General features: G+C 40.8%; 1 long non-coding RNA gene across 1 annotated transcript in view; it reads left to right on the top strand.

Annotated features, from left to right (window-relative positions):
• Positions 1–17,655, top strand: part of LOC134480681 (uncharacterized) — a 43,198-nt gene extending 25,543 nt beyond the window's left edge. Inside the window, exons 2-4 of the long non-coding RNA XR_010055336.1 lie at positions 5,013–5,187; positions 13,771–13,990; positions 14,745–17,655. This is a non-coding gene — a long non-coding RNA (uncharacterized LOC134480681). The remainder of the gene's footprint in view (positions 1–5,012; positions 5,188–13,770; positions 13,991–14,744) is intronic.
• Positions 17,656–18,347: the final 692 nt, after the last annotated feature.

The raw sequence follows: 18,347 nt of genomic DNA, 5'->3' as shown, positions 1-18,347 counted from the left end.
GGAGGTGTTCATAATAACTTAGTGTATCTGTGGGTTGAGAGACTTCATGATTTTGTTGGTGTAGAAGCCTTACATGAGCTTTCAGGTATGCTCTGCTGAATGTTTCCTCCTTCCTTGCAGGGACAATTTGAAACCACAATTAACCATCTAGTCCAACCCTTTCTCTGATGGATGGTGAAAGTTAACAATTGCTTTAGCTAAATGATTGTGATTTGAACATGGCAGTATATAATTCTTCAGAGTACACTGACAGCTTGAATTTGGTCCCAGCCCTTGTATAAGTAAGGTGACACATAGTGTTAAGAACACTGTCTTACCTGGAGGGGTCTCACCACCACATGCATGTGTGGTGCAGGTGTGGGAGTGAAGATGAGGGAATGACTGAAAGTCATCCATTTTGAAAAAGTTTAAACCTTTAATTTTCACAATAAAATGTATTCCAATGTATCCATATCCCATTTCTTAAATGTATAATTTTCTTTCAGTCAATGATATAGTAGCCTTTGAAGCAGAGTCTCAAAGCTTAGTTACTTGCCACATAACTTCAGCTGAGAGCCAAGCACTCAAGAATTATGAGCTATTTACCCCTTGGGTGTCACTGCTTATGTTTCCATATCACACCTAGTATTTAGAAAATGTTGCTCCCAATTTATATGTGACCTACTATTAAATACCTTGGTGTTATACCATTGCTTTAGAGAATATGACTTAGATAATGGTCTCACAATTGATGGATTAAGATTTAAAATGCTCCATGTAGAGTATTTCATAATGATCACAGCCATCAAGACAATACTGCTTCTGATATAGATAATTACAAGGAAAAATTTCCATTGAGTTGAAGTTAGGGTATGAAACAATGATGTATGTGTGTATATCTTTGTCTGTTTGTCTCTCTTGCCTGTGTGTCTGTGTCTCTGTGTATGTACTGAAATGTGTTCATTCTGGAGATTAACCCTTCTTGATGAATATGCCTCCATCCAGATTTCAGAGAACACACACACACACACACACACACACACACACACACCGGGGGGAGAGAGAGAGAGAGAGAGAGAGAGAGAGAGAGAGAGAGAGAGAGAGAGAGAGAGAACACTTTAAAAACCACAATGTTCCTCTCAGAAATCACCGACACATATGGATATAAATTCACAGGAAAATGCAGTATAGAAAAGATTCCAAGACTTCAGATTTGGAAAATATCAGACACATGAAGTAAAGTAACGACTGTAGATGCTTAAATTAGTAAAGACACAAGTTAACATACAAGGACTAAAGAATCTATGAAATACAGTTAGATACAGTTAAAAAGAGAATTCTATGCTGGAAGATAATGGTGGAGAAATTACTTGGTATGCCATTCAGAAACAATAAATAACAATCTTTAAACTACTAAAGAAGAACATGAGGGAGGAAGGCATATTTAAGGAGGTAATGACTAATAATTCTCTTCAAGTAATAAAAGACATGAACTTTGAAATTAAGTAAAATCATGATGAATAGGATAAAACTAAATTATGATCAATCACCCAGTATCAAACTTTTGTAAGAGTAAAGGAGAAATTTTTAAAGCAAGTAGCAAAAATCCCCAAATCATCTGAAATGGATTCTGATACAATGATGTTTGGCTTATAATATCAATGTGGCCAAAATGATATCCTCAAAGATTAAATAAATCTATTAACCCTGAACTATATATCCAAATGAAGCTCTTTGTAAAAGCATGATGTAAATAAGCCTGTTGACAGACAAAATGTATGATAGTGTGCATGTGTGTGGGGATATGCATTTGTATGCAGTAACCATGGAGGCCAGATATTGAATTCCTCAGAGCTGGAGTCAACTGGTGGTTGAAAACTACATGAAATGGTTGATGTGAATTGAATTTAGGTCTTCTGCTAGAGCAATATGTGCTTTTAACTACTGGATCATCTCTTTAATCCCCCATTATTAACAAAATAACTTTAAGTTTCTCTTAACAGATATTTCAACTCTCTTAACCCAAAGTAATTTATAGAGGGGGAGACTCTGAAGGAAGGAAAGTTGTGATGGCGCATATTATTTTGTACAATCTAACAACCTTAAGTAGCCTAATAATGGAATGATCGAAGTCAGATTTTGTAGCTTTGTCAACATATCTAAGGAACAAATTAGGAAAAGAGGAATTTAACTTGGCTCACAGTTGTGAGGTTCCAGTCTGTATTCAGTCATTCTTGTAGGTAGAACATCTTGGTGGCAGGAGTGATTGGCAGAACAGAGGTGAATATCTTGTGGTGGTCAGGAAACAGAGTGACAAGGAGGGGCCTGTGCCTGGGATAGTTTTCAATCCCTTCATTGAGGGCCAGAGTTACTTCCTCCTGTTAGGCTCCACCTTTCACAGTTCTGCCAGCTCTAAGTAGTCTATTCAAATTACTTACCTATGGATTAAGGCTTCGAGGAAAGCAGAGAGCCCTATGACCTAATCTAGTCTGGGAAAGTCCTCACAGTCATGCTCAGTGGTTTATTCTACTAATTTCCCACGCACTTTAGGCCAGGCAAGCTGACAATCAAAATTAACCACTAGAGAAGAGTCTTATTCATTACAAAGACACATGTAATGCTTATGAAAACCGGTATTTTGCTAGGCCTAAAGTTCCTAAAGTAATTTTAAAGAATGCCACATTAAGAAAATTAGGATTATACAGATATTGATTCATATAGAATAACAGCCACACACTATAGAGTAAGAAGAAAATGAACCTTTCCCCGAAATATCTCATATAGAGAAACAGAGAAGCATAATTCTAAATAATTCCTTGGTTAAAAGAGTATATTATGATAGAAAAATCACAAAATTCTTGAACCTGAATAGAACTAAAGATATATCAAACTCTGCAGTATTTTTATTTTTAAAACCATGCTTTATTTTATGGCTAGCAGTGCAATTTGCATATTAAATCACATTATAATTGAATGATCTGATATATATATATATTTTTTTTTTTTTTTTGGTTCTTTTTTTCGGAGCTGGGGACCGAACCCAGGGCCTTGCGCTTCCTAGGTAAGCACTCTACCACTGAGCTAAATCCCCAGCCCTGATCTGATATATTTTAAAGCAGAGTTTTTATTAAAAAAATCATTTTTTTCTAAGTGGGCCAATATGGTAAATGTATTAAACATTGCGGTGCATGTGAAATTTGATGCTAGAGGAAAAGTTAAATTTAATTTTCAATTTTCTTAGTGCAGCTCCAAACAAAGGCTAGCATTTCAATTAAGGAAACAATGACTCAGTAAAGAGTGGGAGCTAGTAACTAGTAACTAGTAACAATAAAGGCATCAGGAAGAAAACTCTAAACTTCCCTAAGTACTAGATATGGCTCTTGTTGATAGGGCTGGTTACTCATTGTTTCTGCTTCTGAGCAAATTCTGGGTTGGTATTTCTCTCAGCCCTTGGAAAAATCTCAGCCCTTGGAAAAATGCATGACCATGGGGTTTCCTGTGGCTCATGAAATGAGAATATGAGACGGTGTTTTCTTTTTGGATGAAGAATTGACTGGATTCTCCTTTCCTCTTCCTTGCTGACTAGCATTAATCCAGAAGTGTTTGTTTACTCCACTAGCTTGCTGGAGCCAATCCTTTAAGTCCCTGCCACAGACAAGCAACGTAGGCAAGAACCATTTGATGTTGCTTGTGACCTGGGGGCCTGTCTATTGTGGCAGCAGCTGCATCTATTCCAGGCATAGCTATTTACTCACAAAGAGAATCAGAATTCCTGGAGACAGTTTTGATTGTCTCAACTGTTTGGCAAATTGCTACTGACGGTGAGGGCTGGAATTAATACTAAATATTCTACAATGAGTCTTAGCTACAGTCCTATTGCTATGAAGAGATACAATGACCAAAGCAACTCATATAACAGAAAGCATTTAGTTGGGGTCTTGTTTATGGTTATAGAGGTTAGTTTACTATCATACTGATAGGCATGGTGCCAGAGAAGTAGCTGAAAGCTTTACATAACCTGATCCATAGGCAGGCAGAGAGACATTGAGCCTGGCATGAGCATTTGAAACCTCAATCCCACCCATAGTGATGCACGTCCTCCAACGAGGCCACACCTCCTAATCCTTCCCAAACAAGTCCACTAATTAGGGACGAAGCATTCAAACCTGGACCTATGGATTCTCACTCAAATCACCAGGGTGGGATAAATCTACGTGAGGATTATTTCACACAAAATATGACCAGTGTCAGGTTGATAAAAATTGATTTAATATATACAATCTGGTAAAAGTCTGCACTGAAGGAGTAGAAAAATGGTCTTTGAAGAAACTGACATAGGAAAAAAACCCACTTTAAAAAAAAACATATTGAGTCACATTGACTCTTAAAATTTTTGGTTCCAATGGATTCCCCACTAATTTCTCCGAAAATATCCAGTCTTCCCATATGTCTTCTCTCCATTGAGATAAGGGAAAGGCCAAGTTAGGCCCCGTGCTCAGACTACAATCCTAATAAAAGGTCACTCCATTCAAGATTCAAGAGTCAGTGAGGACCCCCACCCTAAATATTTCTGGGTAATTCTCTGTATTACAGTCTGGTGTTTTTTTGTTTGTTTGTTTGTTTGTTTTGTTTTTTCTTCTAGAGCTGAGGACCAAACCCAGGGCCTTGCACTTGCTAGGCAAGCGCTCTACCACTGAGCTAAATCCCCAACCCCAAGTCTGATGGTTCTTAAATGGCTAGTAACTGCTTCTCTTCCTTTTCTGTTTCCTTATCCACCTTTCTGTGCAGCAGCAAGGGACATACAGCAGGAGCCAGCTGCACTCTCCTGCTTTTTCTCTCCCCGTGGGACAGTTAAATTCTAGGTTACCATACAGCAGTGGTTCTCAACCTTTTTAATGCTGCAGCCCTTTAATACAGTTCTTCATGTTGTGGTGACCCTCAAACCATCAAATTATTTTGTTGTTACTTCATGACTGTAATTTTTCTACTGCATGAATCATAATGTAAATTTCGGTGTTTTCTTGTGGTCTTAGGTGACCCCTGTGAATGAGTTGTTTGACGTCCTAAGGGGATACAACCCACAGGTTGAGAACAACTGCCTCAAGAACTACAACAGCCAAGACCAACCTGATGTCAGACATAGCGAAGAAGGCACGGCCCCCTTTCCTACCAGTTTTTGGGTGTTTGAATTTAATCTGCAACTGCCAGGTAGGGGTAGATCATAGTCATGTCCTGTGTACTGATATTTGATGCCTATGTCTGTACTAAGGGTGTTTGATTTCTGTCTGTCGTTATTTTTTCGGTGTGTTCATCCTGCACTCACTTGGTGCGTTTCTGTATTTTGGAGCAAGGTAGTTTAAGACTCCTTACTGATAATATAGACATGGGCAAAATAAACGTGATTTCTAGTGGGTTTTAGCCATATGATCTTCCATTTTAGCTAACAGGAGCTCATGTTTGGTATCAGTGGCATTTATTCCCTTCCCAGATTCATTCGAGATGGGCCAGTCATTTTGAGCACTTACTGCTTACTATGAGTATATGCATTTTATTTGAAATATGTCATGTATTTCTCAGAAACGCAATTCTAAAGCCAACATTATTATCCTTATTGAGTATATAAGGACTATGGTGAACAGAGGGTTTAAGAAACTTGCTGGTACCCATGAAAGCTGTAAACTAGACCATGTCACTCACCTCCATAGACTGTTCCTTTAACACTTAAGCAATCTTGCTGTCCCAGGTCTTAGATTGTAATCATCTTGTTTTTCTTTCATGGTAATGGATGAGAGACACAGGCAAAATAAAGATGCCTTCTAAGAGGGACTCAGGGACCTCACCCTCCTGTGCTGAACCTCTTGTTACAGATAGATTCAGTGAGCAGGGAACTCGTTGCCTTCAGTTATGGGCCCACCAAAGACCCTGACTTACTTCAGTGGATTCTTTCAATCCGGTGGCTACAAAGATGGCCTTGGTTAAACCATATGAGTCACAAAACAAACCTCTCCCAAAGCATGAACCTGAGGAAGGGGCTAATAAGGATGCAGAGAAGTGTGTGTGTGTGTGTGTGTGTGTGTGTGTGTGTGTGTGTGAGAGAGAGAGAGAGAGAGAGAGAGAGAGAGAGATCAGCATACTTATGTACAAAACTTGATTAAAATATATTGTATGAAAAAAATCTGTTTTCAAAGAAAGAAAGAAAGAAAGAAAGAAAACAAAAGGATACCTTTTAGGAAAAACCCAAAGCTGCCATTCACTCTGACTTGTGCTTCCTGGGTTTTAGGAGGAGCAATTTGAGACACTGGGTGTCAGAATGTATCTTCCACCTTAAGAAGTCCAAGTGGGAAATTGACCTAGTGTAGCCTGCACTGTCTGTTTCTCCGGTGGTGAATACAAAGCCTTTGGTGGACCCCCAGGGGACTCCATAGAAGAGCAAAGTATGTCAGGCTGATTTGGGAAATTGGTGCTGTAAGCTCCTCAGAATCACAAACCTAAGGTTTCCTTAATTAGAGAGGTGGCCCTCCAATCAATATTCTTGCAGTGCCTCCCTCTGCCATCCCCCTTGCTTTCCAGCCAGCCACTCGGGAGTTTGAGCTGATGACTGCGTGATTCTCCAGGGGCCTGTGCAAGGTACAGAGAGAGAGAGAGAGAGAGAGAGAGAGAGAGAGAGAGAGAGAGAGAGAGAGAGAGAGAGAGAGAAAGAGTGTAATTTGTTGGCCTGTTCTATGGGGCTACGAAGGCACAGGACCGCATTCATCAAAGCCAGCTTAGTTCTCCCAATTGTAGATTCAGGATGCGTACCCCACAGCTCACTTAGGAGTAATGCAGGAAGCCGCACAAACCAGGAACACTGTGTGGACATTGTTAGAAATTTAAATTTGTTCTCTTTGATGACAATGAGAGAATCTCATCAAGTAACTAACTTTCCCGGTCTCGAGATCTGAACTCTGCTCGCCTATCTGTAACCTGCCTCTGAGAAATATGCAAGAGTTTGAGGGAAAAGGAAGGATTTTTCCTATTAATGTGAGAATCTGGAATGAATTGGACTCTTTTGTATTTCTACCCCTCCCCCAAGAGAAAGGATGAAGAACATAAAATTTAATAACAACAGAGGTGTTTTCCTAGCATTTTGAGAATATAGTGTTGAGGATGTGTAGGGTTCATTTACCTACTATGTTAGCCACAAGATACAGCTACAGTATTCATAATTTATAGAGGAAAACTGAGTATTTGAGTGGCAAAGCCAATGAATGGTCCACTGTCTTGGAGGCTTTGAACTCTGACCTCCTGCACTAGGGAGTCTCTTCTCTGAAGTATTGATCTGAAGTACATTAACAAAATTTGCAATTCCCACTTTAGATTTAATTAATCAGGATTCTCTCATGGTCCTCGTCTCTACTGTTATAGAATAGAACTGATTTGTCCTAAGGCAGGGTGGAAAGGGTTCATCTAGATTGTGTTGACAAGGACAATGTAATTATAAGCAATTTGGGGGAGTGTTCAGACCTCCCCAAAGTAAATATTAGTGAAGAAAGATAAGTTTGGAACCCCAATTAGCTGCATTGGATTGGTTTCACTTGCTGGATGTGTAAGTCTCCAGTTCCCTGTCCTTACACAAACACAGCTGGTTTATACACACAAATGCCCCAGTACCCCAGAATCCTGAGGAGAAGGAAGTTCTTAAGGAGAGGTCTGGAAGCCATGTTTATCATCTTGTCTCTTGTCCCCTCATCTTAGGAGCACATATTTATTTAGCATAAAATTGTAAAAGAAAATAGGAGTTCAACTCAACGGTTCCTTTATAATCTGAAGAAAAGACCCTGAGGGTGCTGTAACAACAAAAGAAAAAATTCTCTAAAAGTAATTTTTTTCTGAGCTATTTGCTGTTGTTGGTAGAAAATGAGGTGGCTTTGCAATGTCAATATTCGGCAAATAGCACTCTGGGGGAAAGGATCTGGTCCAAGACTGAGGAATAATATTGTTCCTCAAACTCTGTCTTCATCTGGGAAGTTTGTTAATGACCACTGAGAAGAGTGTGAGGATCCACCACGAGGAGAAAGGCAAATAGGGAGTGTTTGGCTGGAACAGAAGCAAGTTCACTCCCTTCCAGCTTAAGGCTCGACCCTGAAATCCAATCACTGTCCACTGAAGACTTGCTCAGTGGAAGTTGAGTCCTTGAGTTGAGTCCTCCATGTAACCCTGCTCTCAGAATTGACATCCAGTAATTTTATAACCTGAGGTAAAAGGAGGCTAATAGTCGACATACAGCATGGTGTGTTTTTAAACAACCACTACTACTACCACCACCACCACCATAACAGATATCTGTACAACTGATAATTGAAATTTCCCTAATGCTAGTGACAACACAGAAAAAGCAAGCAGTGAGTTAAATTAGGAATGATAAATAGATTTCCGATCTTATGATAATACTTGCTGATTGTTAGGGTTGGCTTGGAAAAGATTGAGATCAATCTCGAATTGATTAGTGATGCTTGTCATAGGCACTGAAGGGGAGAATAGTGGTAAGAATTGGATGTATTTGATATCCCTGATGTAAATCCTGTTGTTTGAAGCATAACAAAGGCTATGTCGCCCCCAGATAGCTTATTTGGGGTCAGTAACTGGAATTTGTTTTTTCTTTACTACTTGGCCCATATTATTTAAAAATAACAATAAAAACAAACCTGTATAAAGTTCTCTTCACAGGCAATTAGTTTGTATAGTGCCTTATTTGTTCCTAGTTACACATGGAGAGAGTGAGGTTTCTCCTTCAGAAATTGATTCAACGTGCTTTGGATTCCAAGCCTTGGCAGCTAACCCCTGTGTTCCTAAGACACACTCTTCTTGGGATTTGTTTTTGTTTTTGTTTTTGTTTTTTTAGTGAGACCAGTTATGCCCTTTACAATCTCTTGTGAGAAACCAGAGGAATACTGAAGGACCCAGGTAGAGCCGGAGCCTGGAGAATTTGAAACACAGACCCAGAGCCAACTTAACTGTGCTCTATGCTGCCACCATTTTCTGCTTCTTCCAAAGCCCCTTTCAGTGAAGATCGTCACTAAAAACCCATTCTTAAAGGGGATTACTTTTACTAAAAAAATAACCCAGAGCCAGTAAGATTGGCTCAGCAGGTAAAGTTGCTTGCATGAGTTTGAGTTTTATTCTAGGAAGAGATACCATGGCCAAGGCAACTCTTATGAAGGATAACATTTAATTGGGGTTGGTTTATAGTTTCAGAGGTTTAGTTCATTATTATCATGGTGGGAATCATGGGAGGAGCATCGAGGCAGGCCTGGTGCTGGAGGAGCCAAGAGTTCTACATCTTGAGCTGAAGGTAGCCAGGAGGAGACTGTCCCCCTGCCAGACATGAGCACATATACGAGACCTTAAAGGCCGCCTCCACAGTGAAACACCTCCTCCAACAAGGCCAATCCTACTCCAACAAGGCCACACCTCCTAATAGTGCCATCCCCGAATGGGCCAAACATTTGAACTCTTGAGTCTATGGGGCCATACTTATTCAATCCACCATACCATCTAGCAATAGACAATGCAAGCCTAATGACTTGAGTTGGAGCCCTAGAACCCAAGTAAAGATGGAGGGCGAGAACCAACTCCATAGAGTTGCTCTTGGACCTCTGAACATGCGTAGTGGCATGTGCCTATCCTCACCCCAAAACCATGCAGACACACATACACAAAATAATAGTAATAGTAATAAATAATAGTAGTAATAGTAATAGTAATGGAACCTAAAGAGTAGCGGTGCCTACGAGTCATCCCAGACTGTTGGTGCTCAGGTTGAGAACAATGAGTCTATGCTAGCCTGGGATAAATAGTAATAACCTATCTCAAACTAGTCAACATTTTTTGGTCTTTCAATTATCCTTGTGGAAAATATACCTATGGATGGGTAATGAGGTTTTTGTTTTGTTTGTCTGCAACGATGTCTCACTATTTAGTCCCAGATTAGCTCTAGCCCTTGAGCCTTCGGTCCTGTCTTGAGCCTTTAGTCCTGTGATTAGAGGTCTTCACTACCATGCCTGGTGGGTGCTTGAATATTACAAGTCTAAGAGATGGTTCTCTTTCTCTCTCTCTCTCTCTCTCTCTCTCTCTCTCTCTCTCTCTCTCTCTCTCTGTCATGCAAGTACAGGAAGTTATGTATAGGTTGTATGCAAGTACAGCAGAATATTATAGGTTATATGTAAAACACCCTTGTGTTTTGTCATCTGTGAGGGGTTATAGAGCCAATCCTGCACTGGTATCAAAGGGTAACACTATCTTTGACTCTACTTGGTCACAATCGTCCATTCACCCCACTTTTAGAACATGAATGTCCTCTATCAATATGTGAGAAGAAAATAGGATGTGATCAATTCCATCCTTAAATCATGCCCAGGCTTCTCAGAGAGTCTTAGAGGCTTAAGGGAGGCAAAACCAGAGGGGAAAACCCTCTCATGATACCCAGGCCAGCCATCATGCTCTCTGTCGTTTGAATAGAATAAAGGGCAACCTTCTACACCTGTTTGAGTAGCAACTTATTTCATCTTATTATTCCTTTCATTCATACTCATTTAAAAGGTGGAGTTCTATATTATATGAGATGTTTTTGCCCCCCTGTGATTTCATTTATCTATAGTCAACCAGGTCTAAAAATGTGAAATTGATATTTCCTAAAATAATCATACATTTCAAACTGTGTATCATTGTGAATAGTGTGCTGAAACCTTAGGCAATCTTTCAGCATCCTTTTGGGGACCTACCTCATTGTTTTGTCCAGGGTATCCAAGCAGTATATAATGCCTGCTCATTAGTCATTTAGATATTGTAGTGGTTTGAATAGATTGGCCTCACTGACTCATGTGTTTAAATGGTTGGCCCACAGGGAGTGACATTATTAGGAGGTGTGTCCTTCCTGGAATAGGTGTGGCCTTATTGGAGAAAATGTGTTACTCTGTAGATAGGCTTTGAGGACTTCTAGTGTTCAAGTTCCACCCAGTGTGGAAGAGAGCCTCCTCCTAGTTGACTCCAAAGGCCAGTCTCCTCCTGGGTGCCTTCAGATCAAGATATAGAACTCTTGTCTTTTCCAGAACCAGGTCTGCCTGCATGCTGCCATGTTTCTTGCCATGATGATAATGGACTGGATCTCTGAAACTATAAACCAGTCCTAATTACATGTTTTATATTAAAAGTTACCTTGGTATGCTGTCTCTTTATAGCAGTAAAACTCAAACTAAGATAGAAATTGGTACCAGGGCTGCAGTATTGCTATGATAGGCTTGTCGATGCTTTTTTTGTGACTTTGAATTTGGAAAGCAATGGAATGCTTTAAGTGGGTCTTAGTGGACCATCCTAGTAAGAATAGGGAAGACATTGGTGCTGAGTGTTATTTGATTTGTGGGGGTCTGACTCAAGAGGTCTCAGAAGATAGGCATTTTGGTATGTTGCCCAGAGATCATTCTTATGATGTTTTGGTAAAGAATGTGGAGTAAAGGGGCACCAGGAAGTTAAATGGAGCTAAATCCTGTGTTCAAGGAGATAAACAGATTAAGGGAGGGGTGACCTCAGGGCAAGATCTCACCCCACTGCGTTTAACTATTTATGTGTTTGCAATTGAACCAAGGGATGGTTATATCAGGCATTATTATGACCTGGTTATTGTTTTCATCTGGACATAAGAAGATATGATTTTGTTTCAAATTGATAAGGGATGGATTGTGGTTGGTTGCTATTCTTGATTTTCAACTTGACTATATAAGGATGAACTACAATCCAGAAATGGAGGGCACAGCCTTGGTCCAGATCCCAAGGCAGAAAGACACAGGTTTCTTAAGGTATAGTAGCCATGAAAAGCTTATGCCCAGGCAAGGTAGTACACAATTAATTCCAGGGGACAGAGGCCAACATATCTCTGAGTTCAAGGCTTGCCTAGGACAGAACAAGTTCCAAGTACAGAAAAACTTGGGTCCAGGCATGGTGGTATACACTTTTAATCTGGGCCATATCTCCTGCTGGAAGCCTATGTAAGGACAATGGAGAAATGAATGGTTCCTTCTTTGCCTGCTTGCACTTACTGCCAGCACATCTGTTGGAACCTACTTCTTCAGAACTTCAGCTTATACAGAAGAGCAGCTGAAACACCCAGTCTTGTGGGAATGAACAACTACTAGATTCTTGGACTTCCCATCCACAGCTGCCCATTGTTGGGTTAGTTGGACTGCGGCTTATAAGTCAATCCAATAAATCAGTATATAAAATTATTTCATAAGTTCTGTGACTCTAGAGAACCCTAACACAGCTACTTTCACATGGATGTAAAGGTAAGTGGGACTAAGACAAGCTAAAACACCACAAGTCCCATCATTCTGGTCAACTGCTTCTATTGGAAAGATTATGTGTCTTCCCACCTCAAGATTGGGGTCACAGGTGTGACCTCCATTTCTGGATTGTAATTTATTCCAGATATAGTCAAGTTGATGACCAGGAACAGCCATCCCAGGTATGTACATAAGGTCATATGTTGTGGTTAACAGTGCTTTTGTTCAGGAAGCCTTTGCTTAGTAATTGTCTTCAAGGGGAGAGTAGGGATGCTGGAGTCTTTATTATGGAATATTATTAAGATTGTTCATGTTTATTATCAGTTATCTTTATCAATATTGCATTGTACCAAATGGTAACTAAGCCTTTATCATAGGTATGCATTACAGCAAAAGTTAGTATTGGTAAGATTTAATACTATTTAAAGTTTCAAACACCTACTGGAATCTTAGAACATATGTTCTGTGGCTAAGGGGGAAAGAATGATTATAGGCGAATTTACATAAGTTGAAGGTGTAAATGACATTCTTTCTCTATAAACTAGAGAATCCTGGAAATACAAAAGCATTTAACCTTCTGTAACATTGAAAATGGGCTTTTCAAGTTAATGGATGGTTGACTAACAGGATGTTAAATCTCATCTTTAGATGTGTTTGTGCTAGAATATGTTTGTTTGGGTTGATGTGTATGTGTGTGTGTTGTTTCCATGTGAACTCAGAGTAACTGGACTTGCAGCAGGTAATGGGGTGGGAATTGTTGAGATTTTCTTCATAGTGTTTCAGTAATGAGCAAATGGTATGGAGGAACACTGGCTGTCCCGAGAGACAGAGCCTGTCCTTGGCTCTGGCCTATGCTAGCTCTGTAGGTTCTGAGTGCCAGTGGTACAAATTGTGCCAATCTGTTAGCACAGACCCAGATTCCCAGTGGTTTTGTGACTGTCGCCTGCCTCTGCATCTCTCATAATGAACTGATTCTTGGACAGCTGGGGTATCAGCAAAGAGCTGTGTAGGAAGTGCCCTGCCCAATTAATCAGATGTCATTCTGACCAGATTTCTCCAGCATGTTGCTCCATGGCAAACAGAAGAGTATTAATAAACTACAATTAAAAGAGAGACAAAGGAGAAAGACATCATTTTTATGTTTATTTGTCCTAAGGCATATTTTTCCATTTCTGAAACTTGAAAAATAACCATCTGGAAAGAATCATATTTAGACAAGGCATGACATGCCATTTAAAGCAAATATTTTTGCTGTGAGGATCAGTGTTTGCTCACTGCCCCATCAACTGGCATATCCTGAGATGCCCATAAAGTATTCAATAAATCGAGCATTCCTGCAATAAATCAATAGCGTAAGAATAATATTGCCCTAAGTGTCTACAGTTTCCTTTGCGTATCCCTCCTTTTTAAATACATATTCTTTTTTTGCACTGAGAAACCTCTTTTAACGCTTGTCTTTGTTTTCTTTGCCTTTCAGCTACCCAGTCTCAGGCAAATGACATTACACTGTACCATTGCAAAGGGATCTGTGGCATAAATAAATGTATCGGGAGGTCAAGAGGTCAAGAGCATAAACGAGGCAAAGATTTCAAAGAAATCACCGACCAAATGATTTATAAATCATGGAAAACACTGCTCCGGCCATAAAAGAGAAATTAAATTTATACATCATGAGCTTCAGGATGCCTTGGGTTCTGGTGGGTAACTGGGTTAGAAATAGAAGCACTTATGTCATCCTGCCGCTGGTCTGGAGCCTTGCTATAGTGGCATTTACCCTAGGACCTTAAATCAGGAGGACTGAAATGAAAGTCACCCTCCCTTTTTTTCTCTGTCTCTAGAAACATTCGCTTTACCTTTGACCTAGAATCCCCTCTACAGCAAGCTCAGCTCTGGAGAGAGTTGGGGGATGGATTCATGGTTGGATGTGGTGATAATGATTGTGAGTAGGGTTCCCTCCTTATGTCTCCCTGTTCCTTGGCAGAGAGCTTCAGGAGTTCTTCCTGTGCATGTACAAAAGCGACATTGACTTACAGCATTCGCCCTGGCCAGCCAAGGAAGCTAGGCAACTGTGAGTCTCTGTACTCTCTACCAGCCAATCCGTCCATAGGAGAGAATAAAAACGAGCCAGTCTCTATAAAGAGAGCAATAATACTTTATGCTATAATCATCTATAAAGGGAATCTGCCCAGAAATTTTACAGTTTAAAAATAATATTTTTGTTTTTTTTGTCCTTTGCCATTTTTTTTTTCGGAGCTGGGGATCGAACCCAGGGCCTTGCGCTTGCTAGGCAAGCGCTCTACCACTGAGCCAAATCCCCAACCCCGCCATTTTTTAAAAACATCAGGATCCATCCATTTCTCTCTTCTGAGCCCTTGCCATTTCTTGACCTTCTATTTTGGGGCAAATATCAGATTGGAAACGGCAAAACTGAAAAGCATCTGTTTATTTTAGATCTACAGGAATGCCTGACCCGGACATGATGGCCTGTGCATAAAACTAAAGTGGTTTCATGGGGCTCTCGCAGAAAACACCTTCGATTTGGAACGTCACTCATGAGCTAAGCAGATGGGAAGTGGCGAATGATACTTGCGAATGGCCCGCAGACTTTGAAACGGATTTATGTCTTTAGGACATAACTGATAGAGACTTGAAATTGGGGCTAGTTTTAAAGTTGTCCTAGGAACAGATTTTTGCTAATCTACTAAATAGAAACAATATGCTAGTTTCTAGCTTGACGTGCAGATGGCTGGTGATGACAGAGGACCCTTTGCTCTCATGATCCAAAGTTAAACTGCAGCGAGGTGTGTCCTGTCTCTCCTTCCCAGTTTTCTGTCCTCCCTCCCTTCGTTTTTCATTTACCCTCCCCCCTGTATACTATTTAAAAAAAAAATCCCCACTTTGGCTTTTAATTATTTGAGAGAATAAGGCCTTTGGGTCAATATGTGTTGGGTCATGTATTTTGATTTTTAAAAATGGTACAAGATACAGTTCACTAAAGCCCTAGAGAGAAGGGGAATGGGGGGAATTGTATTTCCTCCCCCCCTTAATGTTTTTTCTTTGCTCATCTTCACCTAGGCATATGTTAAAGAAGATGTTAGGAACAGACTGCCCAAGCATATTCACTTACATCATCAAAACTGGATTGCAAGTCACCTTGCTTGAGGACTGTCCTCTGCAATATCCCCTCTCCGTTTCTTTGTAACTAGGGATTTGGGTGATTATGGGTGGGGTCGGAATCCAGGTACTTAAGTTGGTTGGGAAAATTCCCACATGAAAAGGATGCTCTGTGTTTCCTGCCTTGGACCTGTCCTGAATCCCCAGAGGCCCAGCCATTCTTGGAATTATTTCTTTCTCCAAAGAAATCAAATACACAAAGTTGAACGAGTTAAAATGAGTATCACTTGTAAGCTATACCTGCTTTTTATTTTCCTTTTTTTTTTTTTGCCTATTTTCTTTGCTTTTGCACTTTAAAGAAAAGCAAACGTGAAAAACATGGATATTTTTTTTTGCAAAGATTATGTATAACCCTGCACATACTTTTGGTGGTTTTAGTAGATGTTCTCGTAGCAATTGAATTAAACCGAGTCCACATTGCTATGCAATCAAAGGCAGAATAGGATTTTGGTATCTTAGCCAAAAGATAGGGATTATGTGTTTGAGGGGTTGGGTGCTGCACCAGGATGCACGTTCATTTGCATACGTGGGGAGCCATTAGGAATTCTGAATGGTTTCTCTTTAGCCTACTTAGTTGTACTTGTAATTGCTTCCCCAGTGTACCGTGTTTCCAGTGTTTTCAAATACACACGAGTCTCTCAGAGTTGGTCTTAAGCATTGGGTCTATGAGGAGAATGTATCTCTCGGCTCCTACTAAAACACTTGGCTGAGTTTGTTACATCTTAAAATTTTATTTGTTTTCCTGGCAGGGAGCAATCTGTTTTTTACCATTCTTGCCTTTTCTGGTCTGTTGGCTTTTGATCATATTGCATGGTGTTTTTAACCCCAAGATATATCGATACATAAACCTGTAATCTTGACCCTGCAAGCAGAGAGGGGGCTGAGGTAACAAGGAAAAAGGTTGTAGGGTGTGGCCCATGCATTATTCCAGAGCTGTAAGGGACTCACCCATGATAGAGGGAGTAGCCTTAGGCTGTGAGTTTAAGCTGAGAGTGATCTAGTAACACTGGTCTGACCAGGAAAAGCAACCCCATCTCTGTAAATTTCTCTAATTGCTTTTTATCCTTCATGCTGAAGATTGAACCCAGGGTCTTACACGTGACAAAATAAGCTCTTTACCACTCAGTCAGAAACCAGCCCTTTTAATTTTTCTGATATATAATTTCTTTTAATACTTTCTGACTTAAGACATCAGATCTAATTCACCAGGGCCTGTTTTAAACAGCAGGGAAGAATCTCTTACAGTTAGTGGATCTGGTTCTGAAGACTGAGATTTAAGGGTTCTTTCTATTCTATTTTTTATTTTTGTTACAGTGGTCTCAGTATGTAGTCCTGGCTATTCTGGACTTCACTAAGAAGACCACTAAGCTAGGCTTACCTTGAACTCTCAGAGATCCACCTGTGTCTTCCTCCCAAGTGCTGGGATTAAATAAAGATGTGTGCCTCCAGGCCTAGGACTTAAGAGTTTTTGATATTCTGTTTTCTGGTTTTGTCTTAACAAATGCTACCTCTATTTCCTGCTGTTGCGCTGACAGTCCTGTGTAATGTATAGCAACAGAATTGACAACCACTGTCTCTGAGGTTAAGAGTTCAAATCCCACCTCAGTCATTTACTAGCTGTGTGATCTTGTGCTAATAATTCAATCTGTCTGTGCCTCCACAAAGGTAGAAGCACACACCATGTGCTATGACTATGAGGCCTAAGTAAGGGCCTAAGTCTAGGCACAGCGCTGGTACTTCTTCAGATCTAGCTCCTATTGGTACTATTACGGGGGTTTAGCATCTTGTTTAGGCCATGCTTTTTCCATGTGGCAGATGGGGCCCTCTCATGCTAACATGGTTAACATTAGTTAAGCATAAATTAAAAATAATTCTCCTGTGTCCGTGCTCTTTGGTTCCCCCAAAGTGAATGAGTAAATTCACTGTCACAGGCTGGGGGTGGGACTAGGGGCATCGGTCTGAGCACCGTGATTTTATGATTCAGAAAAAAAAAAAAGGAGACGCAGAGTGAATTTCTGACGTGAGGGAAGAGCACTGGATTTTGAGTTGGATGATATTCCAACCCCCCAAAAAGTATGACCTTGGGCACATCGTGTGTCCTCCCAGAATCACATCAGCCAAATGAGAAGAGGAGTGATGAGCCCCGCTCTGCACGTTTCCCAGGGTTGATGAGATCCAATTAGAGGAAGCATGGGCACACGAAAGCTCTCTGGAAAGATGAATGAACCATCCAGGCCTGCGGGCATACAACTGAGTGACAGAGCGGGCTTCTGCTCATCAATCCTGCACTTTAGATGGTTAGTGCTCCAGCCGGGGTCACAGGAGGACGGCTGGATCGCACGTTCCAGGGCACACACATGGATTGCACTGGAGTCTGCCATGCGGAAAAAAGCTGGGCATATTGTTATGCGTCAATTCCAGATGGGGAGACAGTTTTACTTTTTGCACAAAAAGGCTTTCTTGAGTAAGATGGGTTGAAGGGATAGATCCCCAGTACTCCAAAACCAGTGCTTGAAGCACCTTGTCGTCTGTCACCTGAGTGACACTCGATTGATTTTGTGAGAATGCATTCCTGGGAATTGCAGGGTTCAGCAGCTGCCCTTCCCCCAACCACCGTCCCTCCAGCCCCTGGCAAAGGCAGTTTCCGAAAATGCCAGAATAGAGAGGAGCTAATGTACAGTGTGGAAGAGAACGTCCCAGGGTGTCCAATCGAAGCCAGGAGACATTTGCAGTAATGTGAGTGAGAAACGGAACCAGAAAACACTGGTCCGCTACCCATCCAGATGCAGACATAAGAGGAGGTGGCCCAGTTGGGGTCCTCATCCATCACTCTTTGGAGCCTACATAGATTGCTGCAGGGCAGGGAAGATAAGACCCTGG

This window comes from Rattus norvegicus, chromosome 10 (assembly GCF_036323735.1).
Source record: "Rattus norvegicus strain BN/NHsdMcwi chromosome 10, GRCr8, whole genome shotgun sequence".
Taxonomy (NCBI): Eukaryota; Metazoa; Chordata; class Mammalia; order Rodentia; family Muridae; genus Rattus; species Rattus norvegicus.
This window is presented reverse-complemented; position numbering and strand designations above follow the sequence as displayed.